The 12,141-nt window shown below is 44.7% G+C and overlaps 1 non-coding gene across 1 annotated transcript; it reads left to right on the plus strand.

The window, feature by feature from the left end:
• Positions 1 to 6,450: 6,450 nt before the first annotated feature.
• Positions 6,451 to 6,522, plus strand: trnah-gug (transfer RNA histidin (anticodon GUG)). The gene has a single exon. It is a non-coding gene; the product is annotated as a tRNA-His (tRNA).
• The last annotated feature ends 5,619 nt before the right edge of the window (positions 6,523 to 12,141 follow it).

A 12,141-nucleotide genomic window follows, 5' to 3' on the forward strand; every position in this document is an offset into this window, starting at 1 on the left:
CATTGAATGGGATGCCACTATGCACCCTGAATTATTTTTCAAATCTTAAGCGAAAATCATCAGTATCTTCTCCAGGCTTCTGTTTAATTCCTGCCAAATGACCATAATTCGCTCGTCTTCGAAATATAGTTCTCACTCTTTGCACAAGATCATTCCATTGTGCTGCATACTCCCCTATCAATTGATTTCCCTCAACAGGATAGGGGAAAGGCCCTTGATTATTTCTACCTGTATAATTCCCTCTAACCTTTGCCCAGTCTTTTCCCAAAGAAGACATTGCAGCTTCTCCTGCCTTATGCCTATTTAGTCTGTAGGAATGTATGATTCCAGCCATGTCTTCTGGCCATTTATCTGGGTCTTCTGCAACAGGGGTAACCCCTTCAACTGCTTTTCTTGCCTCTTCCAAAGTCCGGGGCCAAAAAACATACGTATGTGGAGGGTAGCCTTCCCCTGCAATAGGGTTTGGCACCTGTATCATTGGGCACACATCAACATTGCCTACATTTTGGGAAAATCTTCTTCTTGTTTGTACAGGAGTTCTAATAATATGACCCTGACCATTTTTGCTATTATATGGGGGAGGGTGCAGGTCTGTTAAATTTGGATAGGAGCGGACGACTTCTCTTGCTCCTCTGCTTGAGCTGCGCCTTGAGCTGCGCCTTGAGCTGCGCCTTGAGCTGCGCCTTGAGCTATGGCAGGGACAGCGCGCCTGCGCACTATGGCCTCATTGTTTTCCGGCCTGACAAACATACCTGCCTCATCACTTTTCACCTTTCTATCTTTTGTCTTTTGAATTTGTTCTCTTCTCTCATGTGAAGCTTTCAACCACACTCTAGCGCAATTCAATTCTCTCTCTTTTCTTTCCTTTCTCTGTCCCTTTGTTATCCTAGCCACACTCTCCTCCTAAACTTCAACTACTATCTTCCACATTTCAACTTCCCTTCTACTCCATACTTTGTCTTCCACTTCGGCATGTATCGCATACAATTAAGAAATCTACTCGCCATGAACTTCTCATCTCCTTCAAGAGCTAGAGATTTACCGTTTTTATTTCCCATCTTAATTTGGTATTTTAGGTTTTTATATTTCTTTTCCAATTTTTTTATTTTGAAGATTCTCAATGCAGGTTTATTTAAATTGACCTTTCAACAAATTCCTAACCTATGTTATTTCCGTGGATTAATGCTAGAACTGTTTTTTTAGTCAATTTATCCTACCACTTTGACACTTTCAATCACACAACCTTCAGGCAAACAGCTTGGAAAAATGGACAAAAAAAGAATCTACGTCCTTCTTCAATTAAGAAAAAGAAGCTCTGTTTTTTCTTAGCCCTCTTCCTTCCACTGGGACTAGAACCCCAGCTGTTTCTTGGCTTGGAAAAACCAAAGCCGTATCTCATAGCCCGGACAAACCAAAGCCGTATCTCATAGCTCGGACAAACCAAAGTCGTATCTTGTGCACTTCTACCTTTTACGCATTTCACAACAGCACAATCACACAACTTTAGGGCTTTAACTTACTTGTCCCCTGGTTCATTGCACTGCCGGATCCCGTCAATCCGCCGCTGTCAGACGAAGGCAGACCTAAGATGCTGGCCCAGTGAAAAATTTCCTTCCCAGGTCTTTCTTTACCAGGTCTGGCTAATGGACGCTGGCCCGTCGACGGTGTACAGCGCATCGTCGTCCGTCGGTCAGCAGTGGGTATGTTGGAATCCAGGTCACGGCACCAAAATGTCAGTGTTTGCAAGAACCACACGGGAGAGTATGCCCTTTAAGCACTTGCAAGTGGAGAAGTCATGCGTCACTGTGTATACAGCGATGCTCGAACGAAGTCTGACTTGGGCCTCTTGCAAGAGCATATTTATTGAGAGAAACAGAGTGGGGGGGAGAATGCACAGGATGGGGGTGAACCCCTGGGCTCTGGTCAAATCATAGCGGGGCGTTTTACGATGTGTAAACAGAACAACTTTGATTGCTTCCTCTGCAGCTGGTCAATCAGTTCAAAGAATCTTAGCACTTTGTTCTACTACTTTGTTAAGACAGGATACGGGGAGGTGTTTTGGGCATGTCCCACTGGTAGGAGACCCCGTGGACGACCCAGGATGCGCTGGAGAGACTGTCTCTCGGCTGGCCTGGGAACTCCTTGGGATCCCCCGGGATGAGCTGGATGAAGTGGCTGAGGAGAGGGAAGTCTGGGAGTCCCTCCTAAAGCTGCTGCCCCCGCAACACGACCCTGGATAAGTGGAAGAGGATGGATGGATGGATGGATGGATGGATGGATAGATGGATGGATGGATGGATGGATGGATGCAATCGACATTTAAAAGCGCAATAGGTCGCCAGTTACTAAGATCCGTTTTATCTACTTTTTTGTGTAATAATGTCACAATCCCTGCTCTCCAGCTGTCTGGTAGGTGCTCTGTTTGATCCATTTCATTAAAAACAGTAAGTAAAATGTCCCAAAACGTTAGGTAAAACTCCAAACATATTCCATCCACCCCTGGGGCTTTTGCTTTCTTAAATTGTTTTACACATTTGTTTATATCCTTTTGGGTAAAATATTTTGTTAGTAGCTCTTTATCTTTAACTGTTTTTACAATAAAATCGAATACATCTGACATTGTCTCAGCGTATGTCTCCCCTATCATACAATCTCTGAAAGTAGTTTTCTACTGTTTCATTTACAGTGGAGCCTCGGTTTTCGAACGTCCCGGTTCTCGAATAAAATGGTAGTCGAACAAAAAATTCGAGATTTTTTTGTTTCGGATGTCGGACGAAATTTCGGTTGTCGAACCTCGCGAGATGAGCCGAGAGGACCCGCATGCCAACTGACTCCGTTTGTTATTACATTCTCGTTACTCTGAGGATTGCATCAACTCTAATCATGCCTCCAAAGGAAGCAAGTGGGAGGAGTAGAGCCATCCTAAAACACAAAGACGCTCGTAAAGCAATGTGACAGTGAGCGCCCGGAGCGCTGCGGTTGCGTGATTGGACCAAATTAAGCTCCCTGCGAACTGAGGTCCACTTAAATTTTGGAAAGTACATCAGGACATTAAAAATATTTTCTAAATTTCAGCGACGACTCTGTCACAATAATGCGGGCAGCGCGGTGTAGTTGCGTGGTCGGCGACGCGCTACGGTTGCACGTTCGGACAAAAATGCGCAAATGAAAAAATGACTTAAAATGGCGTTGGTTTTTTTTGCGTGGAACGGATTACATTTTTTTCCATAATTTGTAATCGGAAAACATGATTCGGAATTCAAACGATTCACTTCTCGAACAGCCTTCTGGAACGGATTGTGGTTGAAAACCGAGGCTCCACTGTATTTCACTACTTTGCTCTGTAATTTTTACATTCTCTTTTTGCAATTTGGACATTCCAACTCCTTTGTTCATGATTTTTTTTTAAAATAAGTACCTGGTGCATTTTCTCCTTTTATTTCTCTTTCCCTGCTTCTTATTATTATGCCTTTACTTTTTATAACCACCAAGCTTCTCAGCTCATTTTTCACGTGTTTGATTTCGTCATCGAAGTTTATTCCCTTTTGTGGCAAGTTAAAATACCTCTGTAGTCAATTTTTCCTTCCTAACATGCGTTTCATTTCCTGCTCTTTTAAAGAAAATCTGAATTCTTACCTTTATCTTTTCCCATCACTGTGCCCGGGATTTGTACAAGTCCTGAAGGGTCTGCCAGTTCTTATAGAGCGCCCTGTAGTGAGCAACCAAAGCCTCATCATCAAGCAGGGAGCACGAACCTTTAGTTTCCACGAACCTCCAAATACGTAGTCACGCCAGAGGGAACTGACAGAGTGCAAGACAGTATTAAGTGATCCGAAAAGAAAACAGGTTTTAGTCGTGTGAGTACATAATCAATGCTCAAAGTACACTATGCTCCTGTTTAAAAGAATCCGGGGGTTATTTATTAAAATGGTCAGTCCATCATTGCGGTTTTCATTTGACCCACTCCATAATGATGGATAGGGCAACATCTCCTCCCACTGTCTGTAATTTCTAATTACTAATAATAAAATAATATTAAATAAAAAGGGTATGCCGCATTCTTGAATTAAAATCATATGGGCCTTGAGGGTTTTTAAGGAGGATAAGACACTGAGTGCTCTAATCTTGGATTATACACTTCTAACATTGATGGTTAATGGGGTTCGTGTCATTAGTATAATACTCCTATAGAGGGTCTCATATTTTTTGTACTAAGTTCATTTTGTTTTTACTTGTTAATCACTTCACTGGTTCTTTTGTTTGAGATAAAAGAACCAGTGAAGTGGGTCTCATATTTGTTAAGTTATTTCTTTTGACAGTAACTCCTTTATTGCGGTACCACAGGCAGAACTTGGCCGCCGGCGACCTTTCCTGGTTGCGTCTGGTGACGTTCTCTCCCTCAACCTTAAATTCATGGTATTGCGGCTTTTGGGTGTCGATTGTAGGCATATATTTAAAAAGGAGATTTCATTTGGTGAGTTGGAAGGGAATACTCTGGACTCATCCAGCTCACTATCTGGGCTCCCAGGCTTTCCTCTCTCCTCTGACGTCGACAGCGATTCAGAGGACCGTTCAGATGCGAGTCTTTTAGCTTTTTGCACACAAAAATCTAAGTGTCTGCACTCAACTCATCTGTGGCTATTTCTTGTGAAATGTCACTTTCCATTTGTGTGCTTACCATATGCCCCTCCCCCTTCCCTTTACCATCATTTTCCTTCACCTGTGTCATTTTTCTCCCGGCCTTCAGTTTGTTGGCAAAAGACTGGACACTTTCTGTAGAGATGATCACTTTCTCCACAGAGATTGCACTTTCTGCCATTACTACACTCTTCAAAAGTGTGACCAATTACTCTCCATTTCCGGCACACAGTATAAAGTATACATCTGTGTCACTCCAAATCATTAAATTCATCGATCAAAATTTTCGTCCTTTATGTAAACAACGCCGCGTGAGCGCTGCGCCGCTGACGTCGGACTCGTCATAAATTGCAGTTAAAATTATTTCACAGGCCCATATAATTATAAACAACAATTTTATCAAACAATCTCTGTCACTCCAAGTCATTAAATCCCGTGATCGAATCCCTTGTCCTTTATGTAAACAATGCCGTGTGCGCCGCGCCGCTGATGTCAATTGCAGTTCAAATTACAATAATCCCTTGCTACATCGCGGTTTCACTACATCGCGGATTTTGGAATTTTGAAAATTTGTGAATAATTTCACAAACAAGTCACTCCTGAGTATAAGTCAACCCCCCCCACCCAAACCATGAAAAAAAACGTGACTTATTGTCTGAAAAATACGGTACTTTATTTAGATGTATTCTTTCACTGATTCTTCAAGATGATGTATTTGGTCAGAATGTTTGCCGTTTTATGTGATTTTGCCTAAATAAACATCTTTCAAAAATCTGACCTACAGCTGCTGAAGTGATGGAAACGGTTATTCAAAATAACAGTGTCGTGTTTAATAAGAGTCACTGATAGTAGTTTTTTGATGACATTCTTTTTAATGCTGTTAATTAATAAATGCATTTGTTTTCAAAAAGCTTTTTTTTCGAATATCCATGCATTACTACCTACTAAATGCCAAAACCTTTTATGCAATGACCTTTAAATTTATATTTATATCATTTACATTTATATTTATATCATTTATATTACTTCACTTTACCGAAGTCAAATTCCTTGTTTGGCAAGCTCAAACATGGCGAATAAAAACTCTTGAATCTTGAATCTTCACTCAAAAACTACATCCATCTGCTCCTGGTTCGGCCTCCCGGTCCAAATTTAAATCCCAATTCGGCACGCAAGTCAAAAGTTTGCCCATCCCTGGTTTAGACGCATGCACAACGAATGCATCTATACAATTACGCTGCTGCAAACACAGGTTAACGCACTTGGGTCGAAAACCTGCTTAAATGCTATTTCGCACAAAGTAATAAACTGCCCGTCAGTGAATTGAGCGCCGGTTGAGGAAGTAGTCCGGAAGGCAAGCTTCGGCAACAAATAAGAGTTTTTAGATTCAACAATCTGACGGCACCCTTCAACAAGGATGGGATGTGGACCCATGCGTGAAAAGGACAACGGATTAGCAATGCATCACCTTCACCTCTCGGCCACCTCACCTGTGCGTTGATGTTTTATGTTGATACGATACAGTATGGACGTTGTGCCAAGCTGGGAACCGAAAAAGAAGTAAGCCACAAAAGAAGTGACACTGTCAATAAAGAAAAACATTTTGTCAATGTTGTCTCACCTCAGGTCTTTGGGATCATCAGATCTGCACAGTCATCGGATAGTTCCACAAACATTTCAATATTCTTTCATGGTCTGCCAATGTGCACTTGCTGAAGATCCTAAACGTTTCCAACATATTTAAAGCTATTGCATGTAGGCCTTGCTGAAGATCCTAAACGTTTCCAACATATTTAAAGCTATTGCATGTAGGCCATGATCGTATAGTGGTTAGTACTCTGCGTTGTGGCCGCAGCAACCCCGGTTCGAATCCGGGTCATGGCAATACCAAATTACCTTGCTGAACTTCTCTGCTGTTCACTGTTGTTGAACTGTCTTCCGTTGGACAATTACAATTTTCCACACACTTGTCTACAGTCGATAGGCATAACTTGGAGGGTGAATGGGTCAATGGATAGTGCACCAAGGCAGATTCAGATAATGTTGCCTGTAATTTATAACTGTGGTTTCTGGTTGACATATAGACCGCTAGTCTGCCCAGCAGACCCTACACAGTCTTGCCAGTAAATCTACATATCTGAAGCCAGACCCCAATATCCCGCATGAACTCGACCAGTGCCTGAACTTGGTCACAACCTAGACTTACAAATGAAATATACATGGAATAAGACCAGAATAAAAACATACTACACCATCACTGGTTATAGGTGTTTACTTAGGCTCGACACCTGGGGCTGGTATCGGAGGAGGATGGTGGAGCTTCGAGGGGAAGGAGGCTGGCATACAGGAGTTTAAATGCACAGTTTAAAAAGACTGCAGCTTATTGCTGTCTGATCAATTAGCTCCCCCCACCGTCTGTTGTCTTCCGGGATAGAGCACGCTGGCGTCAGATTTGTTGACTGCCGCTTCTGTCCCGGACCGTGTCTGTTACTTGTTTTTCGTTTTCCCGTTTTCAGTGCACCCGTCTCTTCTTTTACTTTTCTCGTGTTGTCTTCAGTCCACTTCGCATTCCTGCAGCTCCGCTCTCACCTATCTGTTTCCTCTCCCTCGGACAACCAGCTACGTTAGCCAGCTAGCCAACAGCCAACTGGCCAAAACCACCACCGGACCCTCCTGCCTCCCGAGTCTGAGCCTGTGGCCGCCTGCTGTGGACTCGACGGCAGCTCTGGCCTGGCTCTCTGGCCTTCCGTCCGGCAGTCTCGAGCGACGGGCTCCACTCCCTGCGGGCTCGCCAACCGTGGCTCTGCTGTGTGCCGCCGTGGTGCGTTGGGGCCTGCCGTTCGAGCGGGTGGAGTCGAGGTCGACGGGCATCACCACCTGGTCCACTGCTGCCTCCACACGAGGCTGGGATCCTTCGCCGTCGTCGCTACATCCGGACCGGCACTTCCCCGATGGCTCACCCGTCTCCTCTTTTTGGACTACCAACCCCCCGTCACCCCCACCTCCCGTAGAAAGGCCCGTACTGCCAACTTCAACAACCTCCGCTCCCGCCCCTCCTGCTCCTCCATCCATCTCCTTCGCACTCCTGACCGATGTCCTGTTATTAACTATATCCTATTGTCTCTCCCCCCCCACCCATACGCCCTCCCTTTTTGTTAATAAACAAATAACCCAGTAAATAAGAGGAGAAAAACGGAGTAATGGAGTGGTCTGACAATAACCTGACATGTCTGTGGCTTTGAAAACTGGGCAATATAACCAACCGGAAAGGGAAGTGTTCCTTTTTTTGTGTCAGATCAGCAGCAAAATCCTAGTGTCTCAAGAACACCCAGCCCTAAGCTTACAGTCACCCAGAACTGCAACCAACATATGCAGCAAAAATTATCTTTGCTGCTTACTACCGCTGACTCTTTTTAACACAAAGAAATAGACACAGCGTCGGGGAATTGAACCTCGGCCGAGGTTTAGCTAAAACAGCCTGTTGCATTTTGTTAAAGATGTCCGTCGTTGCGCAAGGAAAACAAAGATGTGGAGTAACAGGTGGTTCTTTAATTGCAAGATTTTGGGTTGTTTACTGGCGGTTAGTGCACAAGGCACTTCAGCAAATGTAACAACAATGTCACACTCCAGATCAGAAGGCTTTATACTGACCAAAAGCAGGAACTCATGAACTCAGGAAAACATGTCCTTATAGGGTAGACATCTGCTCTGTTATCACTTGAATATCCTGTTATCCACTGAATGTTTTGTGACTATGTGTCATGGAACTTAACTGAGCTCTGTGTGCCGTGTCTGTGCTCTCTGCCTATGTGTAAGTGAAAGTAAAAAAGCTCTGTGTGCTGTGTCTGTGCTCTGATTGAGCAACTATGTTTGGATAAATTATTTACACATTGATTGATATGATGAAGTATATCACTTTGTATAAACTAATAAGAGTATGCACACATTGCTGCTCTTCAGGCCCTAAACTGATCTCCATTGAATTACATCCATTACGTGTACCGAGGGGGGTGGGGGGGTTCGTGGGCGTGCTGGAGCCTATCCCAGCACTCATTGGGCAGTAGGCGGGTGACACGTTGTAACTGGTTGCCAGCCAATTGCGGGGCACACAGAGACAAACAATCATTCGCACTTGCACTCACACCTATGGGCAATTGGGAATACTCAATCGGCTGACCAAGCATGTTTTTGTGATGTGGGTTGAAAACCCACGCAGGCACCAGATCACAAGTCAAAAGTCCTTTTATGATACAAAAGGATTTGCTTTCATGTCAAAGTTCTACTGCAGGTTTGATCGGTCCTCCCACACAGCGGGACTTCCTGCAGCACAATCTACATACTCACCTCTCCCCACAACTGCTCTGTCCACACCTCTATCATCGTTGTCACCCACTCTCTCTCTTGCAGAGGCCGCGCCCGCACTCCAGATCCGCGAGGAGGAAGTGCGCCAGATGGTACGGAGACAAAAGACCAGGAAGGCATCGGGCCCAGACGGCGTGTCACCTTCCTGCTTGAAAGTCTGCGCTGAGCAGCTGGCACCCACCTTTGCACGGATCTTCAACCGTTCTCTGGACCTGTGTGAGGTGCCCTCGTGTTTCAAGAGCTCCACCATCGTTCCAGTGGCCAAGAAGCCCGCCATCACAGGTTTGAATGACTATAGACCCGTCGCACTGACATCTGTGGTCATGAAATCGTTCGAGAGGTTAGTGCTGAACCACCTGAAGGAGGTCATGGGCCCCCTGCTTGACCCCCTCCAATTTGCCTACCGGGCAAACAGGTCAGTGGATGATGCGGTCAACATGGGACTGCACTACATCCTGCACCACCTGGACACCCCAGGAACGTACGCCAGGATCCTGTTCGTGGACTTCAGCTCGGCGTTCAACACCATGACTGATCCAGGACAGTGATGAGACTGCGTACAGACAGGAGGTGGAGCGGCTGGTCCACTGGTGCAGCCAAAACCATCTGGAGCTGAACCCGCTCAAGACCGTGGAGATGACAGTGGATTTCAGGCGAGACCCTTCACCACTTTTACCCCTCACTATCCGCAGTGATACTATTCTCTCCACAGACACCTTCAAGTTCCTGGGAACCACGATCTCTCGGGACCTGAAATGGACCGGCCACATAGACTCTGTCCGGAAGAAGGCCCAGCAGAGGCTGTACTTCCTGAGACAGCTCAAGAAGTTCAACCTGCTGCGAGAGCTTCTGAAGACCTTCTACACTGCCATCATCCAGTCTGTCCTCTGCACCTCCATCACTGTCTGGTTTAGATCGGCCTCCAAACAAGACAAGCACAGACTGCAACGGACAATCAGGACTGCAGAAAAGATCATTGGAATCAACCTCCCATCTATCCAAGACTTATACCTGTCCAGGACCAGGAAACGTGCCACGAACATCTCTACAGACCCTTCTCACCCAGGTTGCAGCCTGTTCGAACTACTCCCCTCCGGACGGCGTCACAGAGCTCTGTATGTCAAAACCAGCAGACACAGAGACAGGTTAGTTCCCCTGGCTGTCGCTCTAATGAACTCACACCACTCTTAGAGTCTCAGAGACATTGCTGTGCAATAACATCTTCCTCTCGACGCTTTATTTTGAATTGTCTGTATTATGTGTACTGTGTCCACTTTGCATCCATTGCAGCATGGTCATCCTAGAAGAGGGATCCTCCCATCTGTGGTCTCTTCTCAAGGTTTCTCATTTCCCCTAGTAGGAGTTTTGAGTTTTTCCTTGCCCTCCTGGGAGTTTAAGATCAGGGGATGTTTGAGAATATTTGTCAATTTTCGCACATGTCCTGTTGTTAGTTACCTAAATGTTGAACAGAGGCTGAGATGTACCAAAGTCAAATTCCTTGTTTGGCATGCTCAAACATGGCTAATAAAAAATCTTGAATCTAAAGGGGCCCCATGGTCTTGTGCAGCAGCCAATCAGAAAATAGAACTGTTTCTGCCAGGTTTCTGCCCACGAAGCTAATCTCTGGTGTGATTGATTGATTGATTGATTGATTGATTGATTGATCGATCGATCGATCGATCGATCGATTGATTGATTGTAAGCCGCATTTGTAGAAGCAGTACTTTCTTGTGAAAGCTCTCCTACACTAGAGTCAATGTTTTTTTATGTTTGTGATGTTTGATATTTGTTTGATATTTGTTTGAATGGTGAAACACCAGCAGTTTGACAGAGTTTGTTTAATAACTGTTAATAAATTAACATTTATAATTAATTCCTTCTTTTTTGTTACTTAACTACAGGATATATTCGGAATTCGAACGATTTTTGCAATTTGGACATTCAAACTCCTTTGTTCATAATTTTTTTTTAAATAAGTACCTGGTGCATTTTCTCCTTTTATTTCTCTTTCCCTGCTTCTTATTATTATGCCTTTACTTTTTATAACCACCAAGCTTCTCAGCTCATTTTTCCCGTGTTTGATTTTGTCATTGAAGTTTATTCCCTTTTGTGGCAAGTTAAAATACCTCTGTAGTCAATTTTTCCTTCCTAACATGCGTTTCATTTCCTGCTCTTTTAAAGAAAATCTGAGTTCTTACCTTTATCTTTTCCCATCACTGTGCCCGGGATTTGTACAAGTCCTGAAGGGTCTGCCAGTCCTTATAGAGCGCCCTGTAGTGAGCAACCAAAGCCTCATCATCAAGCAGGGAGCACGAACCTTTAGTTTCCACGACCCTCTGCAAATAGTCACGCCAGAGGGAAGTGACAGAGTGCAAGACAGTATTAAGTGATCCGAAAAGAAAACAGGTTTTAGTCGTGTGAGTACATAATCAATGCGTGAGGCTCTCGTGCTGTCACCGTTGAACCACGTGAACCCCTCTTACCGTGGGTGCATGGTTTTAAAACAGTCGCATAGTTTGAAAACATCTCAAGATGGCGGCGCGTGCATACGCAGCGACCTCTCTCTGTCCCGCCCAAACGGTGTTTTGTCCGTCTAATGAGTGTTTGGCTGGCAGTTTTTCTGTTCGTCTCGTCGTACTGAGTCGTGCTACAAGTACGGCAGGCAGGTTCTGCTTGACATCGGCCAAAGCGAGTTTTGTCAGGTCTAAATACCATCAGACATTTAACCACACGCTGGAAGGAAGAGGAGAAAAGAACCAGAACAGGTTTACTCGCGAGGAGAACGATAGAGAGAGGAAACTCGGTTACAATCTCCATCAATTTTGAGTTCTCCCTCCACGTGCTCCTCTATTTGATGTTTTGGTTGCCCTGGTTACAGAGGCGTTGCTACACTAAAGGGAGGGGAGCTTGTGTCTGTAGCAACGCTGATTAGCAAAAGAATGTAGTGTGGTGTGAATTAGCACTTCATTGTCGGCCCGTGACCCCCGCAGGGTTTGTCCATCTGTTCTTCTCCAGTTGTTGGCTGAGTCGTCCGAGAATGAGATCAGATAACTTCAGTTGCCGCTTTCCTGTGGAACAATGCAACTAGACCTTTGCTAAACTTTATCTACTTAGTAAATTAACACGCAATAAGAATGAGTG

The sequence above is a fragment of the Syngnathus typhle genome, linkage group LG4 (genome assembly GCF_033458585.1).
Source record: "Syngnathus typhle isolate RoL2023-S1 ecotype Sweden linkage group LG4, RoL_Styp_1.0, whole genome shotgun sequence".
NCBI lineage: Eukaryota > Metazoa > Chordata > Actinopteri > Syngnathiformes > Syngnathidae > Syngnathus > Syngnathus typhle.